This window comes from Mustela nigripes, chromosome 7 (assembly GCF_022355385.1).
Source record: "Mustela nigripes isolate SB6536 chromosome 7, MUSNIG.SB6536, whole genome shotgun sequence".
Classification (NCBI taxonomy): Eukaryota; Metazoa; Chordata; class Mammalia; order Carnivora; family Mustelidae; genus Mustela; species Mustela nigripes.
The window spans coordinates 120,162,545-120,177,342 of record NC_081563.1 but is presented as its reverse complement, the minus strand read 5'-3'; the positions used below and the strand labels follow the sequence as shown (position 1 = coordinate 120,177,342).

At 50.2% G+C, this 14,798-nt stretch overlaps 1 long non-coding RNA gene across 1 annotated transcript in view; it reads right to left on the bottom strand.

Annotated features, from left to right (window-relative positions):
- Positions 1-5,849: 5,849 nt before the first annotated feature.
- Positions 5,850-14,798, bottom strand: part of LOC132022753 (uncharacterized) — a 19,015-nt gene continuing 10,066 nt past the window's right edge. Inside the window, exon 3 of the long non-coding RNA XR_009405691.1 lies at positions 5,850-8,180. This is a non-coding gene — a long non-coding RNA (uncharacterized LOC132022753). The remainder of the gene's footprint in view (positions 8,181-14,798) is intronic.

Here is a 14,798-nt window from a genome sequence, read left to right as displayed (position 1 = left end):
GTCTGATGTTCCCTATGGATTTGGGGAAATCATTTTACCTGTCTCTGTGTCAACAGTCTCACTTGTAAAATGGGGCTAATGACAGGACCTACTTCACAGGATTGAGGGGGGCATTAAATTAGATAAAGCATAGGAAACACAGTTTCATATCACTACTATAATTATTTATTTTTTCAGGGAATGATTGCCAACATAGCAGAAAGAAATGAAAATCTTAAAGGTAAAGTACTGGGTATAATGCCTGATCCATGGGAAAACATCCATATATAGTATCTCCAGATTATTAATCATCATCCTTCATGGGTTAATGCGGGAAATCAAATGATCAAGGCTAGAAGGTAAGATAATGTCGAGCATTAATTATCTCTGATGCTTTAGAAATAGAAAGTCATTATTTTTAAAAAAATTTATTTTGATGTACTGTGCTTACATAAGATATTTTCCCTGGGAGAAACTAGGTAAGGAGTACATGGGAACTCTGTACTATTTTTGCAACTTCTTGTGAGTCTAAACTTACCTCAAAAAGAAAAAGAAACATTCTATTTGTGGAGTAGAGGTTACCGGGGGAGGGGGCCTATTTCCTAAGCGGTGGACAGTAACAGTCCACCAGGAAGGCCCTGGGTGGGGCTGCTGGGGGCTCCAGGCCTGGCCTCGGGATCAGCCAGCTCTCCCATTTCTCTCTGAACCTCACTGCTCCTTTCCTACCAGCGAGGGGGGGGTGCAGTGACAGCACCCACCTTCTAGGGTGAGGGAAGGAAACAAGCCAGTGCATGGAAGCCTCGGGAACAAGGCCCAGAGCCAGCTACCTAGGGTTATCCAATGACATCAAAATACGGTCCGTGAAGAACCTCTTCCTTTTGGTAACAGCAGGACCTGGGAAAACCTATACATGATAAGAAGAGTCAGAACAGTGGCTGCCCTAGGCAGTGGGGATTAACTAGGAAAGGCACAGGGGAGCCTTCAGGGGGTGCTGGAAGCGATCTAGATCTTGACCTGGTGGGAGTTACACAGGTGCACACATCCAGCTGCACAGGGCAAATATTTGCCGACCTTACCATGCACTTTATTTCAATCTTTAAAACATAGCTATAAATGATGACGTCCTCATTTGGAAGGAACTGTGCTGGGACAGTTCAGCCCTTTGGGAGAAAAAAAAGGGCAGAAGTTGGGTGTTTATCTTTCACACCAGACACCAAAGTGATTAAAAAAAAAAAAAAAACTAGAAAAAATACCTGGAGGTGGACAGTTTTCAGTTTGCTGGATTAAGGAAGACTTTCTAAGCATAAAAGCAGAGAACATAAATGAGCAGAGTGAAGAAGGAGCATGAATGCCTGTAGGTCTCTGCTCCCCAGGCCTGGGCACGGCAGTTACAGAGCAGAGAGCTGTGCTAGGGATTCCGTGAGTGAACGGTTCAACCCCTGTGTGCTGGGTGCCCGGCAGCTCGGTACATGGCGATGCGAGATGTACAGGTGCCAAAGCATGGGGCCCAGCCACCACCCCTCTGGGCAGAGTGCTCACCAGCTAGGTGCCTCCCCTGAGGCGGTGGGCCCCCTGCAGGAGCCCAGCAGCATCCGTGGGGATGCACCCCGCCCCCCCTCGCTGCTGAGCCTCCAGCTCTGCGACTGGAAACGGAACAGAGAGGCACACATTCCTGGCTGCCTCCCCTCATTGACTCCGAGCCCAGAGCCCCAAGAAGCAAATTCCCAGGCTTCTGTCCTTGCTCAGGCCCACGAAACTCAGTAGCAATTGCCCAAGAGTAGGATCTGAGATTGTGACTCCAGGAAGCACGCCGTGAGGCCAAGGATTCAGGCATCTACCCCAGCAACCCGCAGAAAGATGGAAAACCTCAGAGGGGTGCTCCCTCTTTTACCTCAGTGTGCAAGCCCGGGGGCGCAGCTGGAGAATGCCGACGCCTGGAGAATGCAGACCATTGACCTGGAGGAGACTTCGAGGTCCTGGACCTGAGCTGGGTCCATTTCACACACGAGGCCCCAATCTCTGAAGACGCGTCCTATGCAGTTAGTAGTGCAGGAAGCACCGGGTGCTCGGGCGCGGGACGCAGGAGCGGTCCCCAACCCCTTCACAGGCGGAGCCGCTGAAGCTCAGGGATCTTGCCCGAGACCCCTCCAGGGACGGAAGACCTACACGTATCACAGGAACACAGTGGCTGACAAGCACCCAGATAGGCAGTCTTGCCGTCTGTGCGCACGCACACATGCACGCACGCACACGCGAGCACACACATGCACACGCACGCACATAGGTGCGCGTGCCAATACAGCTCTGCCATGGTATTGCTGTTGTGCTCAGGCTGTGGTGACATCCCAGAGGCCCCAGGGAGACAGGGCCTGCCGTGACCTTATGCCACTTCCTCACCTTTGATCGGAAGACCCTGCGGGTGTCCCCGACATCTCTGGCAGGTGCCTGGTATTGTCTGCAGGTTTAGCAGGCAGAGATGTGCAGCCGGCCGCACACGGCAACGGCCTGGGGCCGCGTCAGGGTGGACAGGAGCCCCTGGTGGCCACGGCCCAAGCTCTGGCCACCAAGGAGGCCTGATAGGCCTGTGTCCTGCAGCCACTGGGATTTGGCTTCTCCTGCCAACAGAGGAGAACACCCAGAGGAACACACACAGCTCCGTGCCCAGCCACAGGCACTCACCAAGGCCACATGTAAGAATACATACTCCCGTAGACGCAAGGGGCATCCACATACCCGACCATGGGACCCCCCAACACCAACCACACCTTTCAATGGGGAGATCTAATAACACATCTGAGAATTCGGGGGATACTGATGGGATTACCCACTCGCTAGATGTCAACCCTTAACACTGCCACCCATGAGAAACAGAGCAGGCTGAGGAGGCCCTCTGTTTGTACTGATTCTGAAATGTAGCAATGAACTCACTCCCTCTCCCAGGTCCGATGGAGACCATCACAGAATCACATGGACCCTGCTTTGTAGAGTGTGGGCAAGCCGTTGGTGTCCCCTTGGAAAGTCCCTTTCTACTCAAGACCTTATTTAGGATAGAAGACACCCTCCACTGTGTTTCCCCCTATGCTTCCCACCGCAAAACTGTTCATCCAGATCAGTCCTGAGACCCACCTGCAGAGACCACCCAGGAGCTCAGGCCCCAGGCCTGGGAAACTGCACTTGGAACATCCTCCCCAGGTTCCTGGAGCATCTGGGAAACACTGACCTGCTGGGTTCCTTCCTTCTTTGGGTGAACAGATGAGAGCTCAAGAAGGAAGTTGCACACGCATGTGAGCCGACTGGGGGCACGATATATGATTGTGCCCAGTGTGACCAACTTAGTGGACCAGGTGCTGGTGGTTTAAAAACCCCAAATTGCCTTTTTGGCAAGCCTGGATCGCACACATAAGACAGACACCATAGTCTTCGAACATTTCCCCTGTACTTGGGTGCCAAGGAAATGCTTCCAGGGCAGACACAGCTCTGTGGGTCCTCCCCTCTGGCTGGTGGAGGTACTGATGTCACTGTAATACTAGGAGACTTTTCCCTCCTGCTAACCACAGGTCATTTGTGCAGATCTTTTCAATGAATCAGTGTTTCATGAAATTGAGACATTTATCTACCACCTTTATCATTTTTATCTGTATCTAATTAGTCCCGTACAATAGTTTCCTTACTATTTTTCCCTAATCAAGGGCCACATTTTTACTTACATCTGTTCTTGGAAAAGAAACTCAATATCCTAACCACTAAAGGGAGTATCTATCACCGCAGGTAGTAAGTAGAAGTTAATGAGATACAGTGACTATATTAACGTTCTTGGCCCGGTGCCACCAAGAGGTTCCCACTGTCCTGTGTGTCTAAAAAAGCTCCTGTGTCTATTTAGTCATCCACATGGGTTTCTCCTTTACCCACCCCGGCCCCAGTCCCTTTGATTGTGTGAAATTAGTTTGCTGGCCGGGGCACGATGGCCGACCGGTTTCCTGCAGCAGGGGCATCTCCCCAAACCACTGCTTCCATGCCCAGCGATGTGCATTCTGCAGTGGAGCCGTGATGGCAGAACATCAGGCCCTTGGGGGCGTCCCGTCTCCCATACAACCACATGTTTTGGAAACCAGGAGCTAGCGTAGCTGAACTGTATTCTAAACCAAGGAGGTTTCCGTGTGGATGCCTCTCCATTCCCTCCTTCACTGAACCAATAAGGATGGAGTATGAGAATGTGCTTGGCTTGGGTCTAGGCACTGAGGAGGCAGTGGTAAAGAAGATGGGCAGTGTCCCCAGCCTTGTGGAGCGTCCCTTCAAGTCCCTGAGTGAGAAGGGCCCGGCCGAGCCCTGTCAAGCCCCGGAGGATGCTGTCACCATCGTTCTTGTCGTCGTCGTCATCATTATCATCACAGTGAATGCTGCTTTACACTACTGAGTTATGGGTACCCGTGCAGTCATAGGTAACAGGGACACAGGGTTGTCTGTCTCTCAGAGAGATGGGAGACATCTACCTTGTGAGCAGAGCACTTTGAATTCCACTAGAATGTTAGCTCCACGAGGGGACAGATTTTGCTTTGAACGGTGAACACTGTGTTCACTGTTGTATCCCCAGTGTCCAAAACAGTACTTGGCATGTGATAGGCCCTCATCAATATTTGCTAAATGAATTAATCTAAGGAGGGCATGATCTAATTTACATTATAAAAAGATCATATGACCGTTGCACGGAAAAGGGAGAGACCGGATGGCTGGGAGCAAGGGGAGGGCAGGGAAACCAGTGAAGAGGATACTGCATCAGTCCGGATGCGAGGGAAAGCCCCTTCCTGTTCTGGTTCCCATCTGGCTCCTGTCATGTTTTTCTTCCCCTTGCCCCAGCACCCAACAGGCCCCAGCCAGGGCTCCTCACCCTCTGGAAGCTGGCTTTCACCCCCACTGCACCCTCTTCCTTCAGCTCACCCCTCTGTTGGATCCACTCGACCTCCATCAGAAAGCCATCCATGGACGAGCTCTCTGCCAAGCTATTATTTAAAAAACAAACAATAAATCAGAACAGTAAACCAGAAAAGGAAAGAAACACTAGGTGCATTCCTCCAGCCACAATAGTTGATTCAAGGAAGGGAACATGCAGGACTTTGGCTGGGGGTTCTAGGCTAGAGACAATCAGCTCTAGCCCAGGATGCAGAGCGGGTAGCTCCACAGAGGTAGCTCCAAGGAGGTGGCGAGCACACAGTGGTGATCCAGGCTCAGAACGAAGTGGATCCCACACTCAACACGAATAGAAAACTTAAAAACTTGGTCCTAGATGATGTCATTGAGTAGTTGAGTCACAAGAGGGTTACCTACATGGCGCATATTCAGGAAAGATCCTCGTGGGGAGGCAGTAACCCTCCCCTTTGACAGGGGTTGGATTATTTCTGTCAGTTGCAAGTAACAGGACGATAAGCGTCCTCATGTTCATTATCACATTTCCTTGTGTAGAGGTAATAGTAGAAAAGAGTGTGAGAGGCGGATTTGTAAACACAAAGGATTTGTGAGATGGTGACACTTCTTGCCCAAATCGCCTTCCAGAAAGGATTGTTCTATTGGATTTGTTTGTTGCAGTCCATGTTGCAGCCTGGGGCGGGGTGCTGATTTGGTTCCGGCTGCCTCCCTGGCTTCCCTCCTGTGTCCTGGAGTCTCTGAGGCTGTATTTTGCCCATAACCTGAGATCCCACCTCCTGATGTCCCCCCAGCTTCTGGAGGTGTGATCCAGTACTCAGGATCAGGGTCACGGATGTGGGACCCAAGCAGTCACACAGTCCCTCGGTTAGAAGGGCCTCCCACTAGGTTTAATCATTATCAGGGAATTCTTTTTTTTTAAAGATTTTATTTATTGATTTGACAGAGAGAGATCACAAGTAGGCAGAGAGGCAAGCAGAGAGAGAGAGAGAGGAGGAAGCAGGCTCCCTGCTGCTGAGCAGAGAGCCCGATGAGGGACTTGATCCCAGGACCCTGAGATCATGACCTGAGCCAAAGGCAGCGGCTTAACCCACTGAGCCACCCAGGCGTCCTATCAGGGAATTCTTAATAACGGTTGAACAAGAGCCTCCATGTTCATTTGACGCATGGCTTGTGCCTTTCTCCCAAGTGTCCTGCCCACACACTGAGCTCGACTCCAAGCCATAAACACTCACATCCCAAAACACACTCAAACAGGGTAAAGCTGAGAATTCTCAGGTCCTCCGGGGCCCAAGGGAAGAGGCAGGGCACCAGCTCTCCCCGCGGGGCAACGGCTTGGCCATTCTCACCGAGCAGAAGCTTAACTGGGGACCAATTCCCAGTTAATTATAAAATTGGCTGTTCCGCTCTATTTATGCTTTTCGAGAAAGCTGCTAGCCTGCGCCCCTCCTGTGAATCCGTTTGGTCCCGCATGCTGGCGCTCAGTTTGGTTTCTTTAGCTGTTTTGTGATTTTGCTTGAAAATTGCTGGCATCTGTGTGTTTTCCTGACAATTTGAAAACCTCAGTGACTAAAACCAAACAGGAGACAGTAACTGTGTCTCGATTTGACAGCTCAGAGTGAGAGAGGAGCCATCGCCGTTTCTCTGGGTGAACTTTCTAAGGAGGTCAGACAGGGGCCCAGGAGAAAACAGACACAAAATAAAACCCCAGCAATTCTAAAAGGATTGTTGCGCTGAGATCACGGCGTGCAGTGAGGTGACAGAGCTTCAGTTTAGCACAACTGGGGCACTCGGCACGTCCACAAAATTCATTCCAAGCTTCACAAACACAGCCCATTTTTTCTTTTGTTGTCAACATTTTTTTGAGGTATCGTGTACACAGAAAAGCGCACAGATCCTAAGCGTACAGCACAATGGTCTCTTGTTGTAATTTTGTTTTTAGGCATTTACTGAGCACTTACCACACGCCCACTAAGTGATAGATAATGGAATCCGTAAGTTTAGAAGGTAAGAACTTCGGCTCAAGTGTCAGGTGTGACTTTGAATCCTAGAGCTGTTATATTAGTGAAGTAACCTTGGGGAGCCTGTGAACCTGGAAAGCCTCCGCTTCCTCCTTGTCCCACAGAGAGCCCTAGTGTGGTTTAAGAGCTACTTGGGGCAGTCAGCAAATGTGGATTGAGCTCCCGCATAGTTTCTAGAGAGCTGGGGCACGTACAGTGCTGGACTGAGAGGTCCTCCTCAAATGTCAGTTCAATAAATACTTGTTGCTTCGGGGCACTTTCCACCTGACATTCAGATGGGACGAGTGACTTGCCCAGGCTGCCCAGCCAACGAGTGGGTTCTAGCTCTTGCTCTGCAGCAAGGGGCCAGAGGCTGACAAGCCCAGCCTGGGGACAAAACACACCATCAGGTCAGATGGTCCGGGTGGCAATCCCAGCTGCTCGGGTCTCTCCCGAGTACAAAGTCTCTCCCCACGTGCCAGCTGGTTGTCCCTCCAGGTGACCCGTGGGAGGACGCAGATCTTGCAAATTCTCAGCTGCAGTCTGTGCCCCCTAATACTTCCTCTCTGTGTGACCGTGGCTGTTTCCCTTTCTCCCTCCAGGCCTTAGTTTCCATAACCGTGCAGTGGGAAAAAGGTGGTAGGGACAGGAACTTTGCAAGACAGACTTGGGAAGACTCTTGCCCGTGGGGTCACAGCAGGCGCCCAAGGATCAGGTGATGGGGGAGGCAGTGGTTGAAGAATGGGCCAAGGAGCCCACACAGACAGGATGACCGAGGGACAAGGATGCTTCACTAGGGGAGTGCCAGGGGAGGGGTGGCCGGGCCTCCTCTCCAGCTCAGCAGGCCAGCTGGTGGCAGTCAGGCTCCTGGGCCCCCCTCCATTCCCTCAAAGAGCCTGCCATTGCTGTCACCTCTCTGACTCCGACGAAGTAGTGGCAGGTGGCAGGACCGGGCATCCAGGTTAGACAGAGGCTGAGCTCCACATGCTCACCTTGCATCTCAGCAGAGATGTTTCACTTCCCTGAGCCTCCGTGTCCTCTGCAGGGGGACTAATCCGAGCTACTGTCGCAGTGAGCATCACAAGAGGGGTAACCGAGAAGCCAGGCAAAGTAGCTGGCCTGCCCTGGGTGATCGGGAAATAGGAACCGTTGCACAGTTGTCATTAGTGTGACAGCATCACTGCTCCCCTCATCAGGAACGATAGAGGCAACCATAAGTTTGAGAGAAAGATCTGGAGACCAGCACAGGCGATGTGGCCACAGTGACATGTTGTCCCATGTCTCCTGGGGGGCAAAATTACGCACGTTAAAAACCAATGTCATTCATGTAATCTTCACAACAATTTCTTATTCTTATAATCCCATTTTACAGAGGAGAAAACAGAGGCACGCAGAAATGAGCTTGTCCAAGATTACCTGTCTAGTAAATGGGCAGGACTCTGACCTCAGGCATCAGGCTCCATAGCTCACGTTCTCAACCACTATGCAATAAGGCCTTTGTGCAACATTTTTTTCTTAATTGTGACTTTTCCTTCCCTCTCTCTTTTTTTCCATCCCATTGGCCAGATGCAGCAGGAGCCTGGGGAGGGAATACCACCAGCCTAGACTCAGTCCCAGCTCTGCTTCTTACCAGCTGCTCGGACACTTTTGAAGATTCCCTCCGGCCCATCATTAGGAATAGACAGAGGGGCCTGGTGACTCAGCCGGTTAAGCGGCTGCCTTTGGCTCAGGTCATGAGCCCAGAGTCCTGGGATTGAGACCTACATCAGGCTCCCTGATCAGTGGGGAGTCTGCTCTCCCTCGAACCCTCCCCTGCTTGTGCTTTTTCTCTCCTAATAAATACATAAAATCTTTTTTTAAAAATTAGCAGTGGGTAGTGATATGTCCTAGCAAAATGGACTGAGATAAATCCCCATGGGGCAGGCTGGAGGAGCAACTGGAGGTCACTGTCGGGGAAATGCCAGAGTCTCCTTGGCCAAGTAGATGACCCAGGGGCTGGTAAGAAGAAGGGGTGAGGATAAAGGAGGGACAGAGGATGAGCGGATCGCCAAGAACGGCCACCATGGGAGGAATGGCCATAGGGCATGTGATGTGACCCAATCTTTTATATCCTCTACAAACATTCAGGAAATCAAACAGACCAGCCAGTGCTTTGGGAATTGGGTTGTTTCAGAGCTAGTTGCTAAAATGCTGACATCAGCCTCTGGTTCAGGGTAGAATGAGGACACATGCTGGATACTCAGAGGTGTTAGTTGCATATACCCAGTCATAACCACCCCAATTCCCGAGAGGGCACAGGCAAAAGTACAAGAAGGGAAAAGCCACAGATATTTGGCATTTGCACAGTTTGATCCCTGGCTACCAGAGGAGGTATTTGGTCGGAACTTAGTTTTTTGATCCCAGCGCGGTAGTTTACAGTGTTTGAAAATATCTTCCTGACAAAGAGTTCTAAGTATGCAGCTTGTGTTGTCCCTATGTCATTTGAGTTTTCCCCCCACGCATCTATTGACGTGGGCTTCAGGCACATGCCATGCTCTGGCCCATGGAATGTTTGCAGACGTGAAATGTGCCTGTGTGATGGGGCTGGTCCTCCAGCGGCTCCCATCACCGTGGGAGGAGCTGTCCGAGGATGGCTGCAGCCTGAGTCCCCGAATGAACATGTATGGGAAAGACCAGAGCCCAGCCAGCAGGAGCAACAAGTTCAGCCAGACCCACAGCTTGAAATGGGGCCACCCAGCAGAGCCTGGGCCAGATCAGTGAACTCTCAGCCAGCCAGCAGACACATGGCTTGAGTAATGAGCATTGTTTAGTGAATGATTGCCATTGAGTTCGAGATCATTTGTTATACAGTGATAGCTGACAGAGACAGTATATTATTGAACAACCTAAAGCACTTGGCCAGAGGACTAGTGGGCCCACTGGAGGAAGCTGGGTGGGGGCCACCCCTTCCAGCGAGCTTTCCAGCCAGCAGTGCATCCCTGCCCTGCTTGCCAGAGAGGGTCTGAAAGTTCCCATGGGGTTGAGGCTTGCCTCCGTCCTTCCTTTAAGGAAAGTCATGGATACTACCTTGTCCCCACCTGAGCCACTTCATCAGATTATTTTACATGTTGGGCAACATATGCAATTGTGTTGGTCACCTGTGCCTACCCGAACACTTGAAATGTGATTAGTCTAACTCCAGGCCCTGGAGTCACACTATCTGGGTCTGGGTCTGTCCTCTTGATGTGTGACTGTGGGAAAATATCTTAGTCTTTCAACTACCCCTGCAAAATGGGCATGAAAAGGATGATACTAGTATACACAGGTTGTGAGGAGGAAGTAAAGCAATGCATACAAATCATTTGGCCCCTAGTAAGTGCTCCACCAAATGTCTAAAAGCAAAACTGTGTTTCAACACAGCCTACAAACTGCCTAAGATGAGGCAAACAGCCCCGAGGGACAGAACAGGAACAAGAGTGGGAGGGGGCTGAAGAGAGAAGGCTTCCTGGAGGAGGCAATCTTGGGACTCAGTTTTTAAAGGATCAGTGAACACCAGGGAGGGAATGAGATATGCAGAGCTCACAGGAAGGGGAGCAAGTTTTTATGCTGGTAAGTACAAAGGAATTTCCCCAGGTGGATGGGAGTCTACATTAGGGTTTGATGAGAAAGAAGTTGGAAAGAAATAAAGGGTTATGGAGAGTTCCCCATGCAAAATAAAATCTAGAAGCCATTAACCAGCAATATGAAAGGTTTGATCACACCAAAATTCAAAATTCCTGTATAACAAAGACACCATACACAAATTTAGTGATCAGCGGACAGGATGTTTGTAACAAATGATAAAGGTTACTACCTAATCTATATAAAGAGTTCCTGGAAATCGATAAAGAAAAAATACCTTTAAAAAACATCTCATAGAAAAGTACACAACAGATATGAATTAACAGCCACTGGAGATAAAATGTAAATGCTCCATGTGAAAAGAGGTGATTAGAGAAACACAAATTAGAACAATGAAACATTTTCACCCACCAGATTAGCAAACACCAAAAAGATCGCTAATACCCAGGGGTGGCAAGTGTCAAAAAGACATTTTCACAACCTCTGAGCATCCACTGGGCAAGCTGGGCGGACTTGGTAATGCTTGACAGGAGGGGAGTTAGGGGTGGGGAATTCCAGAGCTGTGAAGGGCCCGAACCTACCCCCTCAGCATAATGGGAAGCTTCTCTCTTTGCTTCATTGTAGGGCAAGAGAGGAAATATGGAGCCCATCAGAAGGGACTTGCCCTTCACTGGTTTGTAAGCAAAGTCGGCCCAGGTGAGCCCCGGAAAGAAGCTGCCTGCCAGCCCATGTGTTGCAAAAGTGGTTGGAATGCAGCCCCCGTTGGCCAATCCGTGATGGACATCCAGGAGGGCGTGTGTGAGCAACAACTAGCAGAACAGTATTTGTTGCAAATGAAGACACAGGCTCAGAAGGGTGATGTAAGCGGAGGACTTAGGGCTCAAATGCAGATCTTTCTTCCACTGCAAGGAGTCAGGAGGCCTGACTTTACGTGTTGTATGAAAACAAGTCTGTGCTCTTTGTGTCCTTCCCAGAGCGATCCCTCAGAGCGCTAATGTCTGGGGCATCCAGCGCTCTCCCCACGTTCCCGCTCTGTGCCGGACCCTGCCCGTGCATTCATCTCCTTGGGTCCTCATAGCAGAGAAGGCAGAGAAGCCTGCCCTCATCTTACAGAAAAGGAATCTGAGGCTCAGAGAGCTTAAGTGACTTCCCTGGAGCCCCACACAGCTGGGAAGGGTGAAAGCCGGACTTTGAGCTTCAGGCTGATCTTCAACCACTGATGCATTTAAATTGCCGGCAGTGATCTCTTGGTGCTTGGGTTTGCATACAGGGGTGTGTGCCTGAGGGGTTAATGCAGCAGGATATCTGGAAAGACTGGTGACATTACCTGTGGCAGAGACCTCAGAGCTACACATGAACAGAGCATGAGGTTAGGCAGGCTTTGTAAAAATGACATATGCCATGAGTTATCTGTGTGCAGCTGGGCAAGTCGCTTCTCAGGACCTAGACCGTCGCACTAGACTCAAAATGGTCTTCCTGCTTCTGTGATCTACCAGACACTCAGCATGTGAAAAGTTGCTCAATGGCACTTATATAAGAGTTAGGGTGCCTGGGTGGCTCTGTGGGTTAAAGCCTCTGCCTTCAGCTCAGGTAGTGATCTCTGGGTCCTGGGATCAAGACCCGCATCAGGCTCTCTGCTCAGTAGGGAGCCTGCCCCCCCCACCCCGCCCCCTCTCTGCCTGCCTCTCTGCCTACTTGTGATCTCTGTCTGTCAAATAAATAAATAAACTCTTTAGGAAAAAAAAAAAAAGAAAGAAAGAAAGAAAGCAGAGTTAAGAACAAGATACGATTAGCATAGGCTGAAAAAGGGCAGTATTGTCCAGTCAAGAATGTCAACATAAAATGCCAAACCGGCACCCACACTGTGAGTCTGTAATTGGACACAGACTTCTGGGAAACCACTGGGTGATATGATTCAATTTTAAAGGTACAGACCTTTGGATTCAGTGATTCCTGTTCTGGGAATTTATCATAAGGTAAGTGCACAAAGATATATATGCCTAAGACAATGCATATAGTTAAAATAGCAACAAGAAAGGAAGGAGGGAAAGCAGAAGGAAAGAAAGAAAGAAAGAGAGGGAGGGAGGAGAAAAAGAAAGGAAACAGCCTAAATTTTCATCATAGGGTGTTTGTCAACAAAAGTAGAGTTTGGTCATAAGAGAGCTACATGGACCCAAATGAGACCCCATAGCTTAAGATCCTGAATCCTGAACCCCAAATAAACTCTTGGGTCTCTAATACAGCACACATGGTGGGGGGGCATCCCTCATATCCCTTAGAATCTGAAAATCAGCGGCCCCTGAGGAAGACATGAGTCAGAGTCCACGGCGATGTGTGTCCCAGAACGGTCTCATTTGGAGTTCACCAACCAAGGTTTGAAATACACTCTCAACACTTGGCAGCTTGTAACCTTGGGTCATTTACTTGACCTCTCTGAGTTTCTGTCTCCTCATCTGTAGGATAGGAGGAGAATTCTTCCCTCACGGGGGTGTAGCAGGGACTGACAGAACATATACCCCTCTAAGGTCCTCATCTTATTCCTTTTACCCCTCAGGCCTGGCCCTGAGACACCAGTGGCCCAAACCTCCCCGCTCTCTTTCCTTGATGACTGTACCTTCAGCCCAGGTCTGCACAGTGCCCGGGCTGCCCGGCGGTATGGGCTCAGAGGATCCAGGGACATGGTGACGCAAGGGGCACCAGGGTCCAGCCTCTCCATCAGGAGTGCAGGGAAAAGGGCTGACACCCTCAGTGGCTGGGCTCCCATCACCATGGGGCTGCATGGGTTCTGTGACACACTCAATTCCCAGACGCCCCCAAATGCCCAACCTCCTCTCCTGTGAGCTTGTCTCAGCTGGGGCCACCTACAGGCACACAGACAGACCGCCCCCCCAACCGCCCACCAGCATGCAGTGAAGTAAAAATGGCACCTTTTAAAAAGTCATGAAATATTATTTGCATTGCATTATTACCTGCAGCCAACTTTAAATTAAACTGAATTGACAAAGTACCCAACTAACATAGCCAGAAAAGGTAGCGATGACTCAGGGATCTTCACCCCAGTCTGTCTACTCTTTGAGCGGGTCGTCTACCTGCTCTATGTCTTGATTTCCTCCTCCTTGAAATGGGGATGGTAACATTTGCCAGGAAGCAGGAAAGCAAGCCAGCAGGATTGTGTTGAAGTGGTGAGAAGGGCAGGGCCTGGGTAGGAGAGGAGGCTAACGGGCAAGGAAGGAAAGTGGCTGAATGTGGGGATCCTGGGAATTGACATTTTGCCCGGAGTGTGAAAGAGCAGGAACTCGGCACATGCAAAGGCATGGAAGTGAGAGACTTTCCTGCCAGTTTCCCTGGCTTGTGTCCCCATATCTATAGGGACCAGGAGGGCCTCCTCTTGCACTCTGGCCAGGACAGAACACTGTGGTCTTCCCCCAGGTTGCTCTGGGCTCCCACCCTGTCCTCCTCAAAGTCTCTGAGTGTTAATGACCCTCCCAGGGGGGCAAAGTTGACTTTACACTAAGAGTGGCCCCAGGGAGCAGCTCAAGGATGGGGCCCAAGTCCACAGGTCACCATAGCCTGCTCTGTCCAGGGAGAAGGAAGAAATAGAGCCCAATAACTGTAAGTAATACCCCAGGAGAGCCACAGTGCCCAGGACTATGCATGACGCTCACATCAAAAAATGGTAAGGGGGGGCGCCTGGGTGGCTCAGTGGGTTGGGGCCTCTGTCTTCGGCTCAGGTCATGATCTCAGGGTCCTGGGATCGAGCCCCGCATCGGGCTCTCTGCTCAAGCAGGGAGCCTGCTTCCTCCTCTCTCTCTCTCTCTGCCTGCCTCTCTGCCTACTTGTGATCTCTGTAAGATAAATAAATTAAAAAAATTTTTTTTTAAAAAATGGTAAGGGCCTCACAGAACAAAGGCTCTGTTGGGAGCCTCAAGTCTCAGGTAAATGGCACTGGCTCTCACATGGAGACTAAGACTATGCAGATGACTAACTGTCCAGTCTTCCCAAGGTCCTCCTGAGGACAAGACTCTGGAACCATGCCACCAGAAGGTCAAGTATTTGGAGGTCCCATTGGTGCAGAGGCCCTCCTTCCCAACAGGTAAGTTGAAATAGCCATGAAAATGGGTGAAAAGTACTTTGGGAGCCATAAGTAGTTTTGTGTGTAAAACATATAGATGCTTAGTAAGTATTAGATGGGTGGATGAATGGATAGATGGTTGGATAATGGATGGATGGATGGATAATGGATGGACGGATGGATGGATGATGGATGGATCACGGATAGATGGATGGATGGATGGATGGATG